This window comes from Chenopodium album, chromosome 19 (assembly GCF_948465745.1).
Source record: "Chenopodium album chromosome 19, dcCheAlbu1.1, whole genome shotgun sequence".
Taxonomy (NCBI): domain Eukaryota; kingdom Viridiplantae; phylum Streptophyta; class Magnoliopsida; order Caryophyllales; family Amaranthaceae; genus Chenopodium; species Chenopodium album.
In genome coordinates this window covers 36,144,196-36,168,397 of record NC_137852.1, presented here as the reverse complement: position 1 = coordinate 36,168,397, position 24,202 = coordinate 36,144,196, and the positions used below count along the sequence as shown (strand labels likewise).

At 33.0% G+C, this 24,202-nt stretch overlaps 1 pseudogene; it reads right to left on the bottom strand.

The window, feature by feature from the left end:
* Positions 1–5,271: 5,271 nt before the first annotated feature.
* LOC145595320 (pentatricopeptide repeat-containing protein At5g39350 pseudogene) lies at positions 5,272–8,993 on the bottom strand (annotated as a pseudogene).
* Positions 8,994–24,202: the final 15,209 nt, after the last annotated feature.

Sequence of the window (24,202 nt, the reverse complement as noted above, 5' to 3'; positions counted from 1 at the left end):
AGGTTAGTGTACTGAATCAATGTTGGCCTTAAAAACCTCCTTGGCCTATAAATTTACCTTATCATTAGGGATTTGCAGAGTCATAGAGTAGCCATGGGCAGTCCTTGGGGGTCGCCTTGTTGCTTAATTTTATGGCATTTTATTGGTGGTTTATTATAACAACTACCCTTCTGGATTGTGCAATGCACGGGTTATTTATAGGTATATAATATAAAATTCATTTTATAATATGGTTTTATTGAAAGATGAATAATTTTTAAGGGAGAAGAAGGGATGAAAATTAAAAGTAATGGTAGAAGATATTAAATTGAGGGAAAGTAAACCAAACAACATTCACACATGTATAAATGACTAAATGTATTGAATTAAAGCTAGTTTTGCTTTTTTTTTTTTTCCTTTCTATTTTTTAGTAAGAGAAAGGGGATTCAAAAGGAAAAGGTTAAATGAAATAACATGTGGCATCAGTGAAAAATGAAATTTACATGTGGCATGATAGGCATGATGTTTGTGATTTTTAATACTATAGATATATAACACGGTTTAAGAATATAACAATGTCTTCCTAACCATAGTTTGATTTCCTTCATTAAAGCTTTGATTTTAAACCAAATATTTCAGGTTGGACTTTCGTTTTCGGTTTAGGTTTTACATATTCAAATGTCACAATTAGCGTTAAGTCTTTGAACATTCAAAAAATTTGTGAAGCACTAGTCCTCTACAATTTCAGCAGACGTTTAAGACTATGAGCAGGGGCGGAGCCAGGGGGGCTGGTGGAGGCCCGGCCCCCCGTGGCCCAACAAGTACTTTATATATATCTATTTTGGCCCCCCCTGAAGTAAGTAATAAATAGCAAGTATTTACACCATATATCATGTTATCAGTTATAGCCTAGTTGGTTCTTGGAGTTTTGCATAGTAAGGGAGGTCTCAAGTTCGACTCCCCCCCTATGAGCTTTTTTTTTTAGTTGATATTACTTACTTTTCATTTGTGTTGAATAAGATGTTCTTAAATACATAGCTTCTTTCCTCATAAGAAACATTCAAACACAAAATACTTTTAAGGGCCGTATTCAAAACACATTTCAAAATAAAATATTCTTATTCTATTAGTATCATTTTAAAGTATACTAGATGAAAGCCCGTGCGATGCACGGTTTTTTTTATATATAAATCTCAAAAAATATATTTTCGAATTTTTTTTAATTATTTGATTTAGTTTACTATCTAATAATTTCTGACAAAAAACACATAATATTTTAATTAAAGTGTTATTGCCTATTACAAAAGTTTTTTTTTTTAATGTAATTTATAATTCGACTTTTTTTTATTGTTGTTTTGTATTTTATTGTGGTTGTTAATTATATGACTACTGAATTTAAAAATATGAATAATGGTAAATATGATATCTTTTAAAATTTTTTTTGTAAATGTGATATTTTATCTATTACATATTGGGATAAAATCTTTAATATGAAAAGATATTTTTTTATTTTTTAATAATAAAAATTATAAATCATTATTCGTTGTTTTTTAAAAGATAAAAATATTAAAAAAAATAATAAAATCATGTATACAATTTATCTTCTATTTAGATAAAATCACCACCTTCGTTCACACCCATATCTCTTCTATATAATCAAATTGGAAAAAATAAAACATGTTAGCAAAAATAAAATTCATATAAAATTAATCTTTATAGTCTTATAAAATAAATCAATATACATATCTACCGGGAAGTGAAAAATTGTTGTGAAATTGATCTAAAAATTTTAATTGTACAAAATCAAATCTAGATCTATACATTGAATTTTATCATCATCCTCAATCGCCCGAACAAAAATATTTTAAAAAATTAAATTATTATTTTGTTGTCACTAACAATGTGTGCGATATTGCTTCTTATTTGTAATGATTGAAAATTTGAAATATATCTAATGGCCTAAACTTTTCTTTCAATTTATTTTGGACGAAATTGTATAAAGTTGGCTTTAATTGAGGCATGAACGCAATGTAATTAAAAATTAAAATTAAGTTAATTTGAAGGCTTGATTATGCTACCAAAATCACAAAAAATTGTTTTAATCATAACATTAATTAATAAAAACTAAAAAGGTCTATGAAAAATTTAAAAAATATAAACGATTTATAAAGATATAATACCTCTTCGTACTTTGATTTTCTAATCATTTTTGATTGAATTTAATTCTCTGATTTAATTAGATCTACATGTAAAAACAAAATTCAATAAACAAAACATAAACATATAATCATTAAGTTTTCCAAATAAACACAATGTAAACAATAATCACAAATATATACATTTAACACATGGAATTTAAAAAATTAAACTAATTAAGAATTACGCAACCATTGATGACCTAAAACGGACACAAAATTCGCTTGATTTGGTTTTGTATTGATATGAGATTTTATGTGTGTCGTAGAATGCGTCAATTATTTATAGTGGTAGGGATCACAAATTTTAATTTAATTACAATTAAATAATAATTTTTATTTCTTATCATAAACACTATAAAGATTATCTTAAGATGATTTTTTTAAGAGATAAATTTTAGTTTTTTAAATAAATTAAATCCTCATAAATCATTATTAGTTGTTTTTACCTAAGTGGCAAATTTCTTAAATCTCATTCGTCGCTTTTATTTAGGTGGCAAGTGAATTTATTAATTCTAAAATAAAATAGAATTCTAATTTTTAATTGGTCAAAAATATACCTTTGCTTATGTGGCGCGCCGAATGCTCTCCAAAAATGCCTACTTTATTTATATATATATATTAGATTTATATTATAAAATTAACAGAATTAAGGAATAATTTTTTAAAGTATAGTCATTAGAAAAAACCATAGAACTCATTATCAAGCAATTCAATTGTCCATGTGAGTTGTTATTAAAGTTAAAAAAAAAAAAAAAATTGTCCATGTGAGTTACACTTGTAGATATTCCTTTGAAATACTCTTTTAAACCAAGATATATGATAGATAAAAGTGTACCTCAAATGGATTTTCTCCAAAATAAACTTTTGGCTCCGTTTGTTTCAGCGGAAAACAATGAAAAATAAAAAAATCATTTCACTGAAAAATAATTTCCGTCAAAACAAATGGAGCCTTAGTATGATTTAGCTTGCAAAACACGTAGTTTACATTAAGGCTTGTAATGGAATAAACACAAGTTCAAAACTTTTATTGTAAATTCATTTTTTGTTTTTAACAAGAGATTTAGAAATATTCAAATATCAATATTTCAATTCAAATCATTCTAACATTAACTGATTCAACTCCTTACATATCACAGGATCTAACATTCGAAAAAGTTCATAAATCTCAATCACCATCTAGCACAATCTCTATAAATTTCAGTATTCGAAATAATTCTCCATACAATTTACTTCACAAACATCAATAATAATGATTAACATTTACTCAACAAAAATAAATTATATCTTTCATACGTTCTCCTTAAGAAATCCTTTTGTTACTTATGAATTCATTTAAAGATCAATAAGAAATACAATGGGTTGTAATAAAACTAGTTGTACTTTTTTAATCAATCAAAGATAACACTGGAGTATTATCTTATCATTAAACAATAAAATTAATTTTGTAATTAATATTCACTCACAAAACTAAATTCAACAATCCTATAAAAAATACTTAATAATTAGTAAAAATCCATTTCTAAATACCAAATTAACTACATAAGGACATAAGTTCAATTGGGCCTTACTAATTGAAATCAGAAACAAATTCGGGAATTGAGATCAAGGCTTGTATTGTAATATAAAGTATCAACCCATTTTAGGCTCTTGGGTTAAAAAGAGAGTAGATAGGCGAGCAGTAGCATTCATTTCACGGGTAGCAGCAACAAACACTCACACCACCTTGCACTCGTGCAGCAACACGACAGCAAGCAATGACAGCTCCTAGCTGACAACAGCAGTGGCAGGAGCAAATGGATCGGCGGAAAGGCTGAGCACTGGTGGCAAACATAAGTGTGTAAAAGAGGCGAGACAGGGCAACAGGTCCAAGACCAATAACAATGCATGGCAATACCGTCCAACATGCAGAAGAGGCTCTTGAGTCTTGATCCGTTTACACAAGGAAAAGACAATAGGTTTGAATTGCAGTTTTCTGGCAAGAATCAAGTGGAAGAAGGGGCGGTGATTCCTAGTGTTGGAAGTGCTTGAGCCTTGGGTGACAAAAGAGACCAAGATTTCTCTTCGGTTTCATTACTGCAGTTAAAGAGTTCGCACTGGACACCTCTTGATCTTCAAATTCAATGAACCTCTTTAGTCTGCATACAAAGGAACAAACAATATATACACCAGAGAAATATTGCATCAGGTATCGTCAGTCTTCCTTTCATATTTTACAATGACTAATTCCATCTTAAAATCAAGCTTCAACCTACAGCAGACGGACCATTCAATAAATAAACGGGACTAGAGAGTGCAATTGAGCTGCCCAAGATTACAAAATATCAAAAAAATTAATAGTGGGAGTAAAATTTAGAGGATGAACAGCAAACAGACTAGAAGTCACATTATCTTAAAAGAGAAAATGAGCCATCAGTTGCATCCAATGCTTTCAACTGTAAGTACCCTGTAAACAAAGAGGAATAGCCTTAGCAAATTGAGGAGGGGAACTGAGAGAGAGAGCATCATGGTGAAGTAAATACACAGGGGGGTGACTAATCTTCCACTGATTTGCAATGTCAGTGTTCAAGTCTTTTATGGTCGGGGCCTTACCAATAACAGGCACTTAGCAGCAACAGCGGCCATATATAAAAGTCCTTTATCTCACTAACCCATCTCAATGGTTATAGAAGAATCCGATGAGAAAAGAAATTTGCTTCACTCAGTTGTGTTTTCAGAGGAAAGTATTATAGTTTTCTCAAGTAAAACCTGCAAGATAAACTTCATAATAGCCTACCTTGTGCTTGGAATCACTCAGATTTTATACTGAAGAAATGTAAGGAAACAAAGTAGTATTCTCTACTCAAAATCTGGATACTTTACTTGGCAAAGGAAACCTAGTATATATAAACTATGAAAGTTTATATTATTAGATGACGCACTTACATATCCTAAAATATGTACAGTTAACAGATTTCTAAGAATAAATTATTTGGCTAAAATTTAGTTCTGTCCAAGATTTTCCTTATCTTCTTTTCTATTTCTAGACTTGACATATTAAAAATTTAGGAACCTCATCTTATTTAGCTTCCTCGCGAGACCCAATTAGTTGCTTAGGATAAACTAAGGGGCACTAAGTGCATAAATTTACTGCTTTCCAAATATTATCAAGTCGACTAAGGGCCTGCTCCGATTTACTGAAAACAACTGAACTGAATTGAGTTGATTGGGGCTGAACTGAGCTGAATAGAGCTAAAATGAATTGTTTATGAGAGAAGGAAATTAGGAACTGAACTTAACTGAGCTGATTGGAGGTGAGCTGAACTGAAACTCAACAACCATGAAATAAAATGAAATTAAGCTGAATAGAATAGGCCCTAACACAAGCGAGAGTTCACACTCATCAAACTTGGTTTTAGAAACTCAACAACCATGAACAGCATTATGCCTAACAGAAATAAACCAATAAAATAATCCATAGGGGTGATTAACATCATATACACTCTTACGGGTCCGCAATTACATGATGCAAGTGCTTACGGACAATAACGTGTAAAAAGTGAAACACTGTAGTTTGAGACATTCAATGACTTGCTCTAACAGCGGTTGTCCATATCTTCCCATAAAATGTAAAATGTCAACTCCACAAAAGAATCACAGTCTCATCAAGAAAACAAAGGAGCCCCTCCCCAATTCATTAACACTACGATAATAGTACATTACATCAGATAAAAGTCGGGCGAACCAGCGAAGTTGTCCTGTGACTCCTATCAAGTACAACAATGGCTGTTTATCAAAGAAAACAATTATAATCCAAAATTGAATTCACCACAAAAACCTGTCCCACCTTTTGCAGAATTTTTTTTCCCGATTTCTAATCTAATACGGAGTACTTTTCATGATACAGGAAAATAAAGTGAAGGAATTTATAGAGTAAACACAAATGGAAATGGTTTGCTATGGAGATAGGAAAGATGATACACTGAAAGTTATTGGGTCTCCTTAAGTGACAGAAACATTTTTCGAGAAAATTATTATCTATGAAAAACACTTTTCAAGAAAAAATACAACTATAAATATATTTTTCGTTTGTTTGTTTCCTTGTAAGAATGATTTGGAATCCAAGCTGTGAAAGTAAGAAGCATTGCATAAAGGTTAAGGTTACCTAGTTTATATCACGGTCACATCCATTGTTCTAATTAAATCATACTTCATAAATTCCATTAAGCTCTGCTTAAAAAGGAATATGGTCTTCCTATTATTTTACTGGTTTTCTTTGAAAAGAAGAACTTGACGTCAGAATTAGCTACGAATAGCCAACCATTTGCACCTGCAGCTTTTTGAAACAATAAAGTCAAGGACTACAACATCTCCACAATCTGATTGTTTAAATTGAATAGTTGCAAAGTAGTATATCATATATATTATGAAGAGGAAGAAGGTGTAGAGAGTGCGATTTCTATTCATTAGAAATATATGCTTTTGTTACCTGATCACTGTTATACAAGCATGGATCAGATGCCATGATTAATGATTGCTTCAGATCTTAAGAGATGGCCTGGCTTAGAACTAAACACCAAAAGCAAGCTTCAAAAACAAGCACTCTGGAACTGCACAGGACCCCCAGGAGCTCTCTACCCATCCTCATTTTTTTTTCCAAGGTTACCTAAATGACTTTGACCTCAACCAAACTATGACCAGGTGTCTTTCTTAATCCAACTTTATCTATCATCGAACGCATATTCTCTGCGTCTTCCCATCTGCCTGCAGAAGCATATATGTTTGCCAGCAAGACATAATTACCCATGTTCTCTGGCTCCATGTTAAAAAGTAATTTTGCAGAAATCTGTCCAAGTTCAACATTTTGATTTTCCACGCAAGCACCCAGCAAAGAACCCCAAACAGCATGATTAGGCATAAACGGCATTGTTATGATCAAATCATATGCTTCTTGCAAACGACCAGCCCGACCAAGAAGATCAACCACACATGTATAATGATGAATGCTGGGATTCATTTGGCATGTTCTGAGCATCAATTTGAACAGCTCAAGACCCTCATCTACTAAACCAGCATGGCTACACGCATCCAGAACACAGGTGAAAGTAACCTCATTCGGTTTAACTCCAGATTGAACCATGTGCTTAAAAAGTAAAACTGCATATTCACCATGCCCATGTGCTCCATATCCAGCCATTAGTGCACTCCACAAAGTAATATCTCTGCACTCCAGTGGAACTTCACTGAACATCTTCTGAGAATACTTCAAGTTCCCACATTTTGAATATAAATCAATCATGCCCCTCACAACTTCGTATTCTGAGAGAAATCCAGATTTTAACATGTAATTGTGAATACTAAAAGCTTGTTGTCCGTCAGCTAAATCAGAGCAAGCACAAAGGAGACTATTAAAAGTAATAGCATCAGGACGTACAGTTTCATGCAACATTTGTTTAAAACAGTGTACTGCATCACTAGCCAAACCATTATGCGTATATGCAGAAATCATTGCGTTCCAGGATGCTACTCTTTTCTGTGAACTTTGATTAAAAATTAAAAAGCAATAACAGACATGATTGCATTTCGCATACATGTCAATCAAAGCGGTTTCAATAATTGCATCACGGGAAAGATTTCGCCTAACTACCCAAGCATGCAAGCACCTGCCATGTTTCATTGCCTGCAAACTTCCAGAAGCCTGAAGCAACATAGCAATAGTCACTGAATTAGGCACCACTTTTTCGAGGTGCATCAACCTACAAAGGTCCAATGCATATCTAGCATTGTCATTTATAACGTACCCTTTTATCAAAGAGGTCCATGTCACCACATCTTTCTCCCTTATCCTGTCAAACACTTCTCTAGCATCATTCATGCTACCACATCTTGCATACATATCAATCAACGCGTTGCATATAAATACATCATCTCGTAGTCCCTTCTCTTCAACAATCCCATGAACCTTTCTTCCAAAACTTAAATCATCTAAATCCCCACAAGCAGACAACACAGATAACACAGCAGACCTGTTAAGCTCAACACCAACACCAATCATTTCATCAAAGATCACTACAGCATCATTAGCACACCCATTCTTAACAAACCCACTTATCATAGTCGCCCAAGACACCACATCCCTCTCACCCATCCCATAAAAAGCGCGCTTCGCCATCTCAACCGCACCACAATTCATGTACATAGCCAATAAACAATTCAACAAAAACACATTTGAACCAAACCCACCAGTCACAACTTTCCCATGAATCACAACACCAATCTTAAGCAATGACAAATCTCCACAAGCCTTAATAACAAAAGGGTATGTAAATTTGTCAGGAAACAAATACCCAGATGACAATACATCAACAAAAAGCTTAAGAACCTCAAATGGCGAACCACTTTGAGAATGCGCCCTAATAATGGCGTTATACAAGAACAACTTTGGTTGACGCAATTCATCGAACAGCTTGCATGCATATGAAACATGACCACAAAGAGCATAACTTGAAGCAAGATTAGAGCAAAGAGTAAAGGGTTTGTAAGAGGGGAGAGAAAGTATACCAGTACTGATGATATGAGCATGAAGTTGCTTGATTTTAGGGAGAGATCGAGCGTTGGTGTAGCATTCCAAGAGTGAGACAAACTGTGTTGTGGAAAGAGAAAATTGCTTGAGTTTTGAGGGAAGATGAGTGATTTTGGAGGCCATTCAACAATGGCGGATGGGTGTAGTTGATGGAGAAGCCATGGTCGTGGGAATCGTAAAGCGACACTTTTCAAAATTTATGCACTTCTTTCTATTCACTACCATCGGGCATCGACCAACACTTACGAGTAACAAAATGGCAGATTTAAAATGAGTAATACGAAGTATATAATTTTTTGACCCGAATACGAAGTATATAATTGAGAGTACCTTTTTTTTTTTTTTTTTTTTTGACACTGAATTGAGAGTACTAATGGTACTAAAGTTTCAAAAGTTCTAATTAGAGTACCCAACTTAAAAATCACCTACTATAACAGGTTACTATTTGAAAAAAAAAAAAAAAAAAAGAGAGAAAAACTCTTTGGTAACATTGTAATTTTTAATTTTCTCAGTGGTAAATTACGAAAATTTATATTATCTAGGTTTGCGCCTCTCCCTCACCCCCCGAACCAGCACCCCCTTCCTCGAAATCCACCTCCTCCCCCTCCCCCCCCCCCCCCCAAACCATAAAAACCTCTCCCCCCCCTCCCGAAATCCCCAGCCGTCCGCCGCAAACCTTATCTCTATCCTCTCTCCTTCTCACCTCACCATCATCAAACCAATTTGCGAAATTTTAAAGCGACCGGAATCCTAACTACACAATTGAATAAGAATTTATGTGAAATAGAGGAAGGGGAGGGGGTGGAGGTGTCAGGAGTGAGGGAAATGGAGGAAAGGGAGGAGGTGGAGGTGTCGGCAGTGGCTGGTTACGGTAGGCAAATTGGTGATTGCGTGCTGCAGAGCGGGCTATTGGAGTGAGAATTGGTGGCGGTTCGAAGGTGGTTTGGTGGTGATTCGATGGAATTAACGATGTTGTTTGTGCGCGAAGCGGTGGTGAATTGTGTGAAGGTGATAGTTGCGCTTGGTGGCTGTTGTGTGTTTCGGTGGCTGCTATAGCGGTGGCTGACTGGTGGTTGTTGTTGTTATTGTGGGTTTGTTGTTGGCAGGTGCAGTGGGTTGCTTCGGTGTTTCGTGTGCTGGTGGCGGTTTGAAGGTGGTTTGGTGGTGTGGCTTGGTTGAAGTGGTATGGCTGCTAGAGATGTGTTGATGATGAAGATGTTGGTTGTTCAGTGGTGGTTGTTCGGTGTTGCCAAGAGGAGAAAAGAGAGGATGAAGATGATTATGATCTTGAATCTTGATGATGACATGTTGGGTTTGAGTAAGGACATTTTAGGGATTTAAGTATATTAAGTGGGATATTTTAGGAATTTTACTCTATTATTTTTAAAAAAATGTTAACAATGATTAGAAATTAACTAAATTGATTCATTAAGTTCACCATTGAAAATTATAAAAAGTTTAAGTTTACCAAGGATAATAAGATTTTTTGCAATTTACCACTAAGAAAATTAAAAACTACGGTGTTACCAAAGAGAATTTCCTAAAAAAAAAAGGAAAATTAAATTGCTGACATAATAATAGAGGGTACTAGTGTTTGGTGACAATATAACCGTACAACTTTTAAATTCAGATCACTTTCTCTCTCCTCCCTTCACATGTTAACCACTCAAAAACAAACATCAGACCACCGCCAATTCCATTGTCACCCCCTCACCGTCAACTCCAAAGACGAGACCTTCCAACGGGAGGTTAGTTATGTATGAATAAATACATAATAACAAGGGGTATGAAAGTCATTTTAAATGGAATCTGAAAATTCCTAATCAGCACTCCCGTTTTGGTCTCTGACATCCCGTTTCGCTTTTTTTTGTTTTTTTATTATTATTTCTAAGTTGTCAGGCTTGATAAAAGAGTCCCTTTTTTCAGTCTTTAGTTTCTCTCTCCTCTCTCCTCTCTCCTCTTCTCCATTGTTCTTCTCACTCACACCATTGTAATTTAATTTCTTACATTGTTTGATTACTCTATTAAATGAGTTTGATTTGCTTTGCTTCTGTTTTTTATGTTCGTATTGTAAATTGAAATTTTTATGTTCTTTTTTGTAGATTATGAATACCCGTTTACTGGAAGGAGGATGGGGTGTGTTAATTGGCTAAGAAGGAGGATGAACTGGAAGAAGTGGGCGTGAGCTATATACTTATTTATGGAGGGTTTGATTTTGGGATTTTTTTTTTAAAAAAAAATTCTTGTTGGATACAGATTTTTTTTTTTTTTTTTTTAAATGGGATATCAATTGCTTTCTTTTATTTGTTATTCAGGAATACAATTAGAGTTTCGATTTTGTTGTACAAGTATAAAAGATTGTAGAATAACTAAATCAAATTTGTTGTTTTATTCTAATTTTTTATTTTAAGGCTCTTAAATTCTTAATTCGTTAATTCTACAGATAAACTTGGTTGCTGCTAGCCGAGCCCGAGCCGGGCAATAACGAGTTAACAACAATGCTCAAGAGAAATCCAGTTGTAAATTATTTTGTGTCAAGAAAAATAGGATTAGTGATAAACAAATTAATTATCGAGTTATAATTGTATTCTAGTACAAAAGTCCAGTATGTTTAGTTTTCGTAATCGGAGAGAGTAAGAATTAGTGATAATTTGTTTAAGTGATACACTTGAATTAATTAGTACTCTAATTCATGTACCACTATAAGCTATTGTTGTTAGGGCCTTGCTTGATTGACTGAACTGAACTTATTGGAGTTGAACTGAACTAAATATTTTATGAGAGAAAGAAATTAAGATAAGAACTTAATTTATTGGAGCTTGGACCGAGATTAGTCTTCAGCCGACAAGAAAAGACCTGTCCGAAGGTCCCATTGTTTTCACCTGAAACAATTATTATTAGGAATAACATATACGGAGGAAGTACTTCTTATAGAAACAAACAACACTTATAAGTTAAGATACAATGCATGGAAGTTTTGTAATTATTATTGCTTTCCAAATATATACACATGATTTATTTCAATGGTATTATTGTGGATTCTAATGATATAAAACGTTGTTACATCGTTACACTATGTACTCCACTGGAAACCTTATGTATACTATTGTAGTATTCACTATCGATCTATATACACATGATTTATTTCAATGGTATTATTGTGGATTCTAATGATATAAAACGTTGTTACAGCGTTACACTATGTACTCCACTGGAAACCTTATTTATACTATTGTAGTATTCACTATCGATCAATGCAAACAAAATTAGTTTCACAACCAATCATGATTTTATACTCGTATAAGCTTGGTTTCAATAATAATCATTTAATAGTAATCTTGGTTTCAATTTAATGCTTCATATTTAAATAGCATATCTTGTTCATTTGATATATTTATAACTTATTTTGTTCATTACCTATTTACTTCTTATTTCTAATTTGTTAGGTAAATTTATACGCTTAACTATCTAATTGCTTGTTATTGTTGAAAGAATCAAAACCTTTATTGATTTTTAAACGAATTAATGTTTAGAATCAAAGCCACATACGTAGTAGATAAGACCCTAATGTATAAATCTAAAACCAATGATTGTGTTTTAGGATTAATATATATACAATGGTACCCTAATGTATTTCAAATGAACCCTAAGAATTTTCAATCGTACTATCGTAGTACATACGACCCTTTAATGGTATCCATAGAGGGTTCACTGGTATCTATCCTTGTACTTTTAGAGTCTTAGTGAAATCCTTTTATTATACAGACAATACAGTTGAACATTATAAAGATGTTTTCTAGTACTACCCTAGAGACCTCCAACGAAACCCTTGTATCATACAGTTGTACAATTTTTTAACTCAGTGAAAGTATATGCACGTGAAGCTTTTAAACCATATATGCAAACACATACCCTTGACACCCTGGTAGTAGTACCCTAGGAACCTTTAGCAAAACTCTTTTATTATACAGTTGAACATTATAAAGATGTTTTCTAGTAGTACCCTAGAGACCTTTACCGAAACCCTTGTAGTGTACAGTCGTAAATATTTTTGACTTAGTGAAAGCATATGTATGTGAAGCTTTTTTAAAACATTATATACAAAAAGGAAATTAAAAAAGGTGATATGTACATTGCCCCCACTGTTGTAAACATATGAATGCTAGTTAGGTGATCATGGATTATGTATATATGGTAGTATTTGCGGTTTTATTGAAACAAGATCTTAATTAGTTCTCTTGTAAATCCATATTTAATATGATAGTATGATGTATGAGATATGTAAGATGACTTGATAGAGTTAGGAGTTCCATGTAAACTTAATTTGAAGCTATCAATGGTACTTGTATGATGATCGATGATACGCCGCATAAGGACACAAGTATTTTTTTTTATCAAGCATATTCTCAATCATCATCACCATTCATTAACAATAAATTGCTACATATTTCAAGAAAGTTGTAAGTTGATTCTATTAATTTTGTAAGTCAAAATGTTATATTTTGAAACTTTTCAAGTCATTTTAGATAATCTTTTTACAAAACATAAACAAAATACCCTTGACTCCCAGGTAGTAGTACCCTAGGAACCTTTAGCGAAACCCTTTATTATATAGTTGAACATTATAAAGATGTTTCTAGTAGTTTCCTAGAGACCTTTAACGAAACCCTTGTAGTACACAGTTGTACATATTTTTGACTCAGTGAAAGCATATGTATGTGAAGCTTTTAAAACATTATATGAAAAAATGGAAAAAAAAAAGGTGATATGTACATTGTCCCCACTGTTGTAAACATATGAATGCTAAGCTAGTTAGGTGATCATGGATTATGTATGGTAGTATTTGCGGTTTTATTGAAACAAGATCTTAATTAGTTCTCTTGTAGAAGTATATAAAAAGATTAATAACAATCCATAGTTAATGTGACTGTATGATGAGATCTGTAAGATAACTTGATAGGGTTAGGAGCTCGATCCATGTAAACTTAATATGAAGCTATCAATGGTACTTGTGTGATGATTGTTGATACACATAACGACACAAGTATATTTTGTTATCAAGCATATTCTCAATCATCAACACCGTTCATTAACAATAAATTGCTACATATTTCGGGGAAGTTAAAGTTGATTCTATTAATTTTGTAAGTCAAAATGTTATATTTTTGAAACTTTTCAAGTCATTTTAGATAATCTTTTTTAAAAAAAGATAAACAAATACCCTTGACTTCCTAGTAGTAGTACCCTAGGAACCTTTAGCGAAACCCTTTTATTATACAGTTGAACATTATAAAGATATTTTCTACTAGTACCCTAGAGACCTTTAACGAAATCCTTGTAGTATACAGTTGTATAATTCCTCCGTTTTTTTTTATACTTGCTACAGTTTGACTTTTACACTATTCACGCGTTTCACTTTGACTAGCTTTAACAATTTATACTTAACTAAAAAAATAGTCATGTAGATCTTGTTAGATTCGTATCGATTTATACAATTTTCATATCTTATATTTTAGCGTGCATATATTAATAATATAGTCATGTAAGATCTTGTTAGATTCATATCGTTAAGTTCATAGTTTTTAGCGTGCATATGTTCATTTAATGTTGGCAAGTGAATTAATTAACTTCGCATCACCAATTCAATAATTAAAGCAGTTAATAAACACTAGGCAATTAATATATTAATAAGTCCATCCAACCCTATAGAACAATAACTAATAAAGTAGACATAAAAGTTAATTAAAAAAAGAGGATGAACATTATTATCAACCTTAGTAATTAAGGTCAACCTAAAATTTTCACGGCCTAGAAAGGAACCATCTTCGCTGCTAAACACCAAATAAAAAACAATGATTTATAACGAAGCAGGGCAATTTCATTTTTTAGAGTAAGAAAATCAAGGAAAATTCAGCTTATAATAGCGATTAAAGTTAAATAGCTTACTTATTGTGATTTAATTGATAAGATCCTTTCAATTTTAGGGGATTTAGGATTTAATTGAAGGAATTCTAAACTAATTATATGAAAAATAGAGCAAAAAATAGTGAAATAATTAAAGAAAAAAAATGCAAATTGAGATTTTAAAAAAAAAAAATAGAGCAAAAATAAGCGAAATAATTAATTTTTTATTTTTCAGATTCATAACCTATAAAGCTGGTTCAACGGAGGAGAAAGCTCAGAAGTTGCTTCATTGAAGAAGAACTCAGAAATTGCTTTAATTGAGGAGATAGATTGAGGAAAGAGAGGGGAGTAATACAGTGAAAAGAGAAAAGATAAAAAAAAAATAAAAAAATTATTTCAGATTTGTTTTATCAACTAATGGGTCCCTTCTCCATTTGTTTTTTATTCAGCTATGGTCCCACACCGTTTTATATTTTTACTATACAATTCTCATTTTCCCTCCATTATACACACCGTTACACAAAAAGTTGCAATTTATTTACAATATTGCCATGATATTTATTTCCCCATACATAGCTAACCTCCCTTACTACTTTTTCCTCCAAAGACAAACACCATTGCCACCAAATGCTCCAATCTCTCTCTCTCTCTCTCTCTCTCTCTCTCTCTCTCTCTCTCTCTCTCTCTCTCTCTCTCTCTTCCTCTCCATAATTCGACCCTAGAAATTCGACCCATTTTATTACACAAATTAATCTCACAAATTCTTTAGAATCAAACAAATAACAGACAAACTCCATTAGTTATAACCAATCTACCCAACAAATTTCCAAAAATAAAACTCCATTAAAGCAACTCAAATACCTTCATTGAAGAAGAAGTAACAACTCTTTTGAAGGGGAGAGCCAAGACGGAACTAGAAGTAAAACGAAGAACAACAAAATCCCTAATTTCAAAGCTAAGTTCAGTATAAGATCAAACCCGAATCGCAATACTTTGTGAGCTTCGATTACTTATCAAATAACGACCCAGAAATCCGACCCATCATCGCCGAAGAAGACAAAGGTGCAGCAATCTCTCTCCTCGCTGAAACCCTTTTGTTAGAGCAGTGGCGGATTTAAGGCACTTGAGTGGGGTCCCATGACCCCACTTGAGTTAAAAAAAAAAAGAAATTTTCTTAATAAAATTAATTATTTTTCAATAAAATTAGTTATTTATTATATCAAATGACCCCATTAAAATTAACTAAATGTATTTTGACCCCGTTAAAATTTTTTTCTAGATCCGCCACTGTGTTAGAGATATGATATTATCAATATCAAAATATATATGTGTGATATATTTTCTGTATTGATCCTATTAGGAGAATAATATATTTATCTTTATTTATATTAAAGATATTAGTAAGAGAATATATCTTTAGGTTTATGGTTAGGTTTATATATCTTTTAGGAATATTGTTTTCTATCTTATGAGCGTAGGTTTTGTATAAATACTCTACCTATCGATGAATAATAAACAAGTCATTCTATTCTATTTCCTTTCTAATTTGTCATGGTATCAAGAGTAGGTTAAATCTTGGGACCGCTCACAAAAAATTTCCCCTGCCAGTGGGTTAGAAAGTTAAACCCACCGGTGGTATCATACGATTTGCTTCCGCTATATTAATACTCTTTGAAATTTCTATTCTTAATATTTTTTTTTTTTTTTTTTGGGTTAGTGGAGTATGTGAGTTAGTTTTCTAAAAAAGAGATTTTCGGCTATCCTTGTTTCATGAGACAGAGAATAAATTGGTTCTCCTTGTACCATGAGACAAGGTACATAACATGCTTCTTTTTGTGCTGTGAGACAGGATTGAGCATGATTTTGCTCTTTTGAATTTGAGTTAGTTTTGCTCTAAAATAAAACCAAAAAGAGATTTGAGTGTGGTTTATTCTAAAAAACCAATTTGATTGAAGCTCGATTTTGCTCTGGAAAAACCAAAATTGAAATATTTGCAGGTTCGAAAAGAATGACGTTTCTGCTTGATTGACGATTGATGAGAAAAGATGAACGTTCTCATCGTTGAAAAAGAAGAAATAAAAATTGAAGGCGACATCACAAGAGTGTGCATTTCGACTTCTGCAAATTAAAGAATTTCCAATCGCAACGTTCGTATTACGGCCGTTACGATTGCGGGAGGGTGTTAGAGATATGATATCATCAATATCGAAAAATATATGTGTGATATATTTTCTGTATTGATCCTATTAGGAGAATAATATATTTATCTTTATTTATGTTAAAAATATTAGTAAGAGAATATATCTTTAGGTTTATGGTTAGGTTTATATATCTTTTAGGAATGTTGTTTTCTATCTTATGAGCGTAGGTTTTGTATAAATACTCTACCTATCGATGAATAATGAACAAGTCATTCTATTCTATTTCCTCTCTAATTTGTCACCTTTACTCTCCTACATGCACCATTAGCGCAAGAAAACACTGCTTCAACTCTGCTTAATCTCTCAATTTCCTGTAAAAATTCTCTCATGTCAACTTGTGGGGTTTAGATTTCGTCGTTTTTGCCATTGATTTGAATTTTGGCATTTAATTTTTGACTTGAATGATTTTTGATTTTGTTGATTGATTATGAGAATAATGTTGAAAATCTGTTGTTATTGTTGGGTTAATCTCCTCAAATTCCAATTAGTGATGTATTATTATTATTATTATTATTAATATTAATATTAATATTATTATTATTATTATTATTATTATTATTATTATTATTATTATTATTATTATTATTACATCTCCCCAAATCCCAATTAGTGATGTATTATTATTATTATTATCATTATTATTATTATTATTATTATCATCATCATCATTATTATTATTATTATTATAAAAATATCAGAAAACCTACAAAGTTAAGCAATTTATAAGAAATTAGTGGGAAGCCGAGATACAATCTGGGCCTCACCCTTCTAGCTATAGCAAACCCGATCCTGCTGAAAATGTGAGCAGCTACACGAGCACCAATATCCTTATTATTATTATTATTATTATTATTACTATTATTATTATTATTATTATTATTATTATTAGCAATAATAATTATAGTAGCAAAAATATATATATATAAAAAAAAAAAAAGGAAATGAATGAAGAAGATAGGTGATGGTTGGGACTTGGGTGTATGGACACAAAAGTCCAAAGTGTAAGAGTCTTAAATGCAAGAAGACTTTGTCACCACTTTGTCTACTAGGGGGAGACACATTTACTAAGTGTTGACAAACTTGGTGCTTGTTGTACGTAAGAAGGTAGTGATGCTAGATGGGAAACTTGATGTAGAAGCTCCAACCTATTATATATAATGTAGCATGTTGCTGTGAGTATTGTGTGCAGGGAGAACCTCACTAGCAAAATAGAAGAGCAGCCATAATCTCAAAGAGAAGGAGATTTATAACTGTAGTTGTGAGGGAGGAATTGACGACAGAGAGGCAAACATAGTACAATATTAGTGTGAGGGTTATTTTAGGATTAGTATAAGTACCAAAGTTATAGGGTACTTAGTGTAGACTATCCTAAAATAAATTGTATCTAATATTGTAATTATAGTAATGGTCATTGTACTCCCGATATTATTGCTAGTAAATTTGTTTTCGTCTGTGGAGATCCGGACCGTGGTTTTTCCCCTTATTGAGGAAGGGTTTTCCACGTAAAAATCTTGTGTGTTATTTTCTTGTTGTTCAGTACTATTATTTTTCCTGATATTGTGTTTAGATGTTGCTCCGTCTCCAACAACTGGTATCAGAGCCGAGGTTAGAAGGTCTTTTGTAAGGGGAAGAGCAACACGTAGAGGAAGAACTGATAAATTACGATGGCCACGAGTGGACCAAAATTTGAAATTCTGTTCGACGGGAAAATCAATTTTATGGTATAGAAGAGCACCATTGAAGACTTATTAGTGCAACAGAATTTGGATGAAGCTTTGGAGAAGGAGAAACCTGCAAACTTGGATGATGCCGCGTGGGCATCCATGAAGAAGAAGGCGGTGAGTACGATCCGGTTGGCGATTGCTTTGGAGATTAAGTATAATTTTCTAACTGAGACAAATCTAAAGGTCTTGTTAGAAAAGTTGCAGAACATTTATGCTTCAAAGTCGTTGACCAACCGATTGTGTTTACGGTGGGAGTTGTACCAATTGAAGATGGAGAATGGTACAAATTTGCAAAACCACATCAATAGTTTTACTCAACTAGTATGCCAGTTGCAGAACGCCAATGAGAAAATATCGGATCAAGAGCAAGCCCTCTTGTTATTGGCTTCACTACCGAAGTCCTATAGGCCGATTGTGCAGACATTGCTTGTGTGAAGGGAAATGATTACTCTAGATGAAGCAATAACAATTGTGAGGGAGAATGAGCGTATGATGACACAAGTTGATGGAGGTGCCTCATACAACCATGATCAAGCACTAGCTATGGAGGGTTCCAAGAAAGGAAGGAACAAGTCAAGAAGAGATGACCAAAGGAGTAGATCGAAATCTCGGCCGAGAGATTATACCAAAGTTGAGTGCTATTATTGTCATGAGAAGGGTCATCTACAATTTAATTGTCCAAAGTTGAAGGAAGATTTGAAGACCTTAAGGCAACTTCAAGGGAAGATGGGCAAAATGAAAGTGGATGATGAAGGTGGCTCCTCTAATGTTGTATGTGGTGATTATGATGATGAGTTATTGTTGATTCACAGTGATAAAGAAAGTGTGAGTCAAGATAGGTGGGTGCTAGATTCGGCCGCTTCGATACATGTGTGCCGAGACAAGGCGATGTTTGACACCTTACAACAAGAAGGTGAGTTCGGAAACATCAACATGGGACATAACCTCAAAGTTGAAGGAATGGGTAGTGTGCAGTTGACGTTCCATGATGGTGTAGTTCAGACAATTCAAAATGTGAGGTTTGTACCTAGTGCACGTACCAACTTGATATCGTTGGGAGAGTTGACAAAGCACGGGCATAGGTACGTTGGTAGTGGAAAGTGGTGTAAGGTGTATCGAGGCAACCGCTTGGTGTTGCAAGGTAAGAAGTCCAATAACAATATTTGTTATTTAGAGGGCCAAGTAGTTCAAGACCACAAAAACAAGACCGTGAAGAGGGTCCATTTTTGTGATGAAGTAGAAGTGTTTGGTGATTTGGGTCGAGGGAGGAATTTGTTGGCCTGGGTTAATCTCCCCACATCCTAATTAGTGATGTAGTATTATTATTATTAGTAGTAGCAATTAGGGGTGAGCAAAACCGGGTTCCCGGTTGATTTTGATGGACCCGATCTTGGAATTGGTTATACCGGGTCCTTAATATTTGGAACTGGTTATACTGGGTCCTAAATTTTTGGACCCGGTCTTGGAACCGGTTGGAACCAGTTCCAAATCCGGGTACCCAGTTTCTTTCACCTTCATTTTCATAAATTCGTTAATTTCAATATCAACATTTTATTATCTCTCTTTCATCCATAAAAAAATAGCACAATTCTCATAAACATGCGACAATAACTAGAAATCTTAGGAAAGATGAATCACCAATTTTAGTTTTTTTTTTTCTTTTTTTTTTTTAAAAAAAAGAGAATTTACAAGGTATAAATTAGTAAAATAAGTTCAAATTTTTAGAAAAGTAATTCAAATTCAACATAATCAACAACAAAAATAACTAAATCAGCTTGAGAGGAGACGATTCTTTGATAAGATGAGCAAAAACACGAGCCGCCGTAAATCTGTAAGGTGACGAGAGGAATTAAGGAGGTAATTTTGGGGATTTGAGTTTGACGAAACTGAGTAACTACTTGAAAAGATCGGAGGTAGGAGGTTAAAAAGGTGGTGGGTAGCAGCAGAAGAAATTGGAGGTGGTGACATGTGAAGATTGTGAACTCCGATCATGATGGTGATGGTGATTGGTGAAAACTAAAAGAATATGTGATGGAGGCTGTGAGATTTTAGGGTTAATACAATATGCTTACTCTTAGACATTGAGAAAGAATATGACCATATTAAAATATGTTGGGCTTGTTTTAACTTGGGCTGTAAAGAAAACACAAAACACAATTTTCAACAAGTCAGCCCTAATACTACATTTTATCTCAGCTATACAACCGGGTACTCAGTGGGTACCAGGTCCAAAAATTATGGACCTGGAATTGGAATCAGTACCAACTGGGTCCTAAATTTTGGACTTGGAATTAGAACTGGTGAAATCGGTTCCGGGTCCGGACCCACCGAGTCTAAACCAGTTCCGGTTCCAAAACCGGGTACCCACAATCTTCGCTCACCCCTAGTAGCAATAATAATTATAGTAGCAAAAATATATATATATATATATATATATATATATATATATATATATATATATATATATATATATATATATATATATATATATATATATAAAAAGAAAGGATATGAATGAAGAAGATAGGTGACGGTTGGGACTTGGGTGTATGGACACAAAAGTCCAAAGTGTAAGAGTCTTAAATGCAAGAAGACTTTGTCACCACTTTGTCTACTAGGGGGAGACACATTTACTAAGTGTTGACAAACTTGGTGCTTGTTGTACGTAAGAAGGTAGTGATGCTAGATGGAAAACTTGATGTAGAAGCTCCATCTTGTTATATATAATGTAGCATGTTGCCGTGAGTATTGTGTGCAAAGAGAACCTCACTAGCAAAATAGTAGAGTAGCCATAATCTCAAAGAGAGGGAGATTTATAACTGTAGTTGTGAGGGAGGAAGTGACGACAAAGAGGCAAACACAGTACAATATTAGTGTGAGGGTTATTTTAGGATTAGTATAAGTACCAAAGTTATAGGGTACTTAGTGTAGACTATCCTAAAATACATTGTATCTAATATTGTAATTGTAGTAGTGGTCATTGTACTCCCGATATTATTGCTAGTAAAGTTGTTATCGTCCGTGGAGATCCGGACCGTGGTTTTTCCCCTTATTGAGGAGGGGTTTTCCACATAAAAATCTTGTGTGTTGTTTTCTTGTTGTTCCGTACTTTATTATTCTTCCTGATATTGTGTTTATCTGTTGCTTCGTCCCCAACAGTTATATGGGTCTAATTGATTTGATTTTTTTTGATAAAGGTGATTTTTCAATTTGAATTTATGAATATGAGAAATGTGTTGATTGAATAAATTGATGAAATATTGTGAATTTTTTGGATAATTTGATGAAAATGCGTCGGATATTGTTGATTTTGTTCTTTACTTCGTTTTTTTAAGTTTTCCTTTTTTGAATTGAAAAATGGTGGCAACCGGTTTCCGGCAAGTCCAAACGGATTGTTTACCTACAATAATGGGTTAAGTACCCTATCTGCAACTTATGTAACATTAGTACCTTCTTTGCAACTTGTGTCAAACATTAGTACTCTCACTTACATATTACTCAAATTAAAATTGTGTTTGAGTAGTCATTCCGAGAAAAATCAAGTTTATAAGTCCGATGTAAAAAAAAAAAAAAAAAAGGATTATGGGAACTTGGGAAGTAATGTACTCCGTAGTATAGAAGTATATTACTACTTCCGGTCCACTTTAATTGCAACAAAGGAATATTTTATGTCTCACAAATAATACCTCTTTGTTGCGAGTAAATTGGACCAGAGGTAGTATTTCTCCGTATCATTTTACCTAATATAGTCATTTTGAAAATGAATTGTAATTATGACATTTCATCTATTTTTTTTTTAAAAAAAGAGTTAGATTTGCAAAAATTGTAAATCAACCTAATAATTAGTGAAAATAGTATAGTGCATCCGGGTGCACATGGTGCACCCGGAAAGAACATTAGGTGAGGTGCACCCGGAAAGAACATTAGGTGTATTTTAAAGAACATGGAAAAAAAAAAGAACATACTAGCGTTGGAAAAAGAACATGTATACTAGTGTTTGAAAAAGAACTGTGTTTGGCAAAAGAACATGTTTGTGTTTGATAAACATATATGTAATCCCCCGTATTTTTAAATATATTATTAATGAAATTATATTTTATTCATAATATTTATTTGTATTTTTTCGGATTTAATTTCAAAAGTTTCAAATTATTTTTGGGTTTGATGAACGATTTTATTACAAAGAACCTTTTATGAACCTTCCTTCTGTAATTTATGTCCAACAAACAAACCAAACCCACTTTACTTTCTTAATTGGCCCACTAATTTTATAAGGCCCAATCTTAAAACTAACCCTACACCACTCTCTCTCCTATAAATACCCCATACATCTCCAAAATTTCCCCACACAAAAAGGTTAGTCTTATTTTCTTTCTCCTTTGTTTTATTAATTTGTGTAATTATTATTATTGATTATGGGTTTTGATTTTATTGTTTGAAATTAATTTAATTGGTATCAAATTGTATGTTGATGATTAAACTTTATGATTTCAGATTTTATAAATATTATAATTTTCAGATTTTGTAAATTTAATAACCTAGGGTTTTTAATTATTGAAAATCATGATTTTAGGGTTTTTATAAACAATTGATTTAGGGCTTTTATAATAATGATGTTTTGAAATTTTGGTGATTATAACTACTAATTAGTTTAACTTAATTCCAGATTATTTTGAACACGTAAATTCGTGTTTTAATGTTTAGATTTCGGTTCGTTAATATTAATCCCGTTTTAATCTCGATCAGGTTCTGAACTCATTCGATTTTGATAAAAAAAAGTAGTTTTTTCCATGTAAAAACGATGTTTTAAGAAAGACTCACTACCTTTGGTAGTGAGCACCACCCTCTCGTGGCTAATTTCTGCCTCTAAATATGATTTTCGGGCAGTTTTTCATTTTTAACGAAGTTTTTTTATACTTAAAATTTTATCCTTGAGTTTGATTAATAAAATTAATTATGTTTAAAGTTAATTAAGCATAAATATATGTTTTTATTGAAGTTTTAAGAGGTTTTTCATCATATTATATTGTTGGAAATTACTTGGGTTAGTAATATTAATTGTTGGTTGTATTCTAGGAAGTGATTATTCCCTAGGAGAATTTTAAGTGATTAAAAGTGGCATAAAGGATTGTTTATACGAGGTACGTACATGTCTACTTCGTCATAAGTAGTATCATGTTTAGGTACCAAGAGGAAAGAACTTAGTTTCATGATTAGTTGAGCATGATAGGTTTTGTGCGTTGTAGCTTGTATGTACTCAGCTTTGCTGATTGCGTGCTTTTGTGTGTGTTTTCTTTTGGTCATGGCCTTCGCCTTTCAATGACCCTGTGATGATCCAATTATTATACTTGTATTATTGGGGAGCAGTATTGCACAGGTTATCTTGATGATGTGAATTGAAGTTCGGGATTTGACATACGCATTGTCAGGGGTTTGGTGTGGTTGAGAGTATTCGATTCTTGTGTTGACTTATTTATGCTTTGCAATTTCATTTAGGTTTTGGTTTTTTAATATTGGTTTGGTTTTAAATAAGGGCCTTATATGGTTCCGATTTGTAAGTTTTGACTTATTCGTTTTCTAAACTATGTTATTTTAAAGACTTAAGTTTGATTTTCCGCTGCGATACTTTGATAAAGC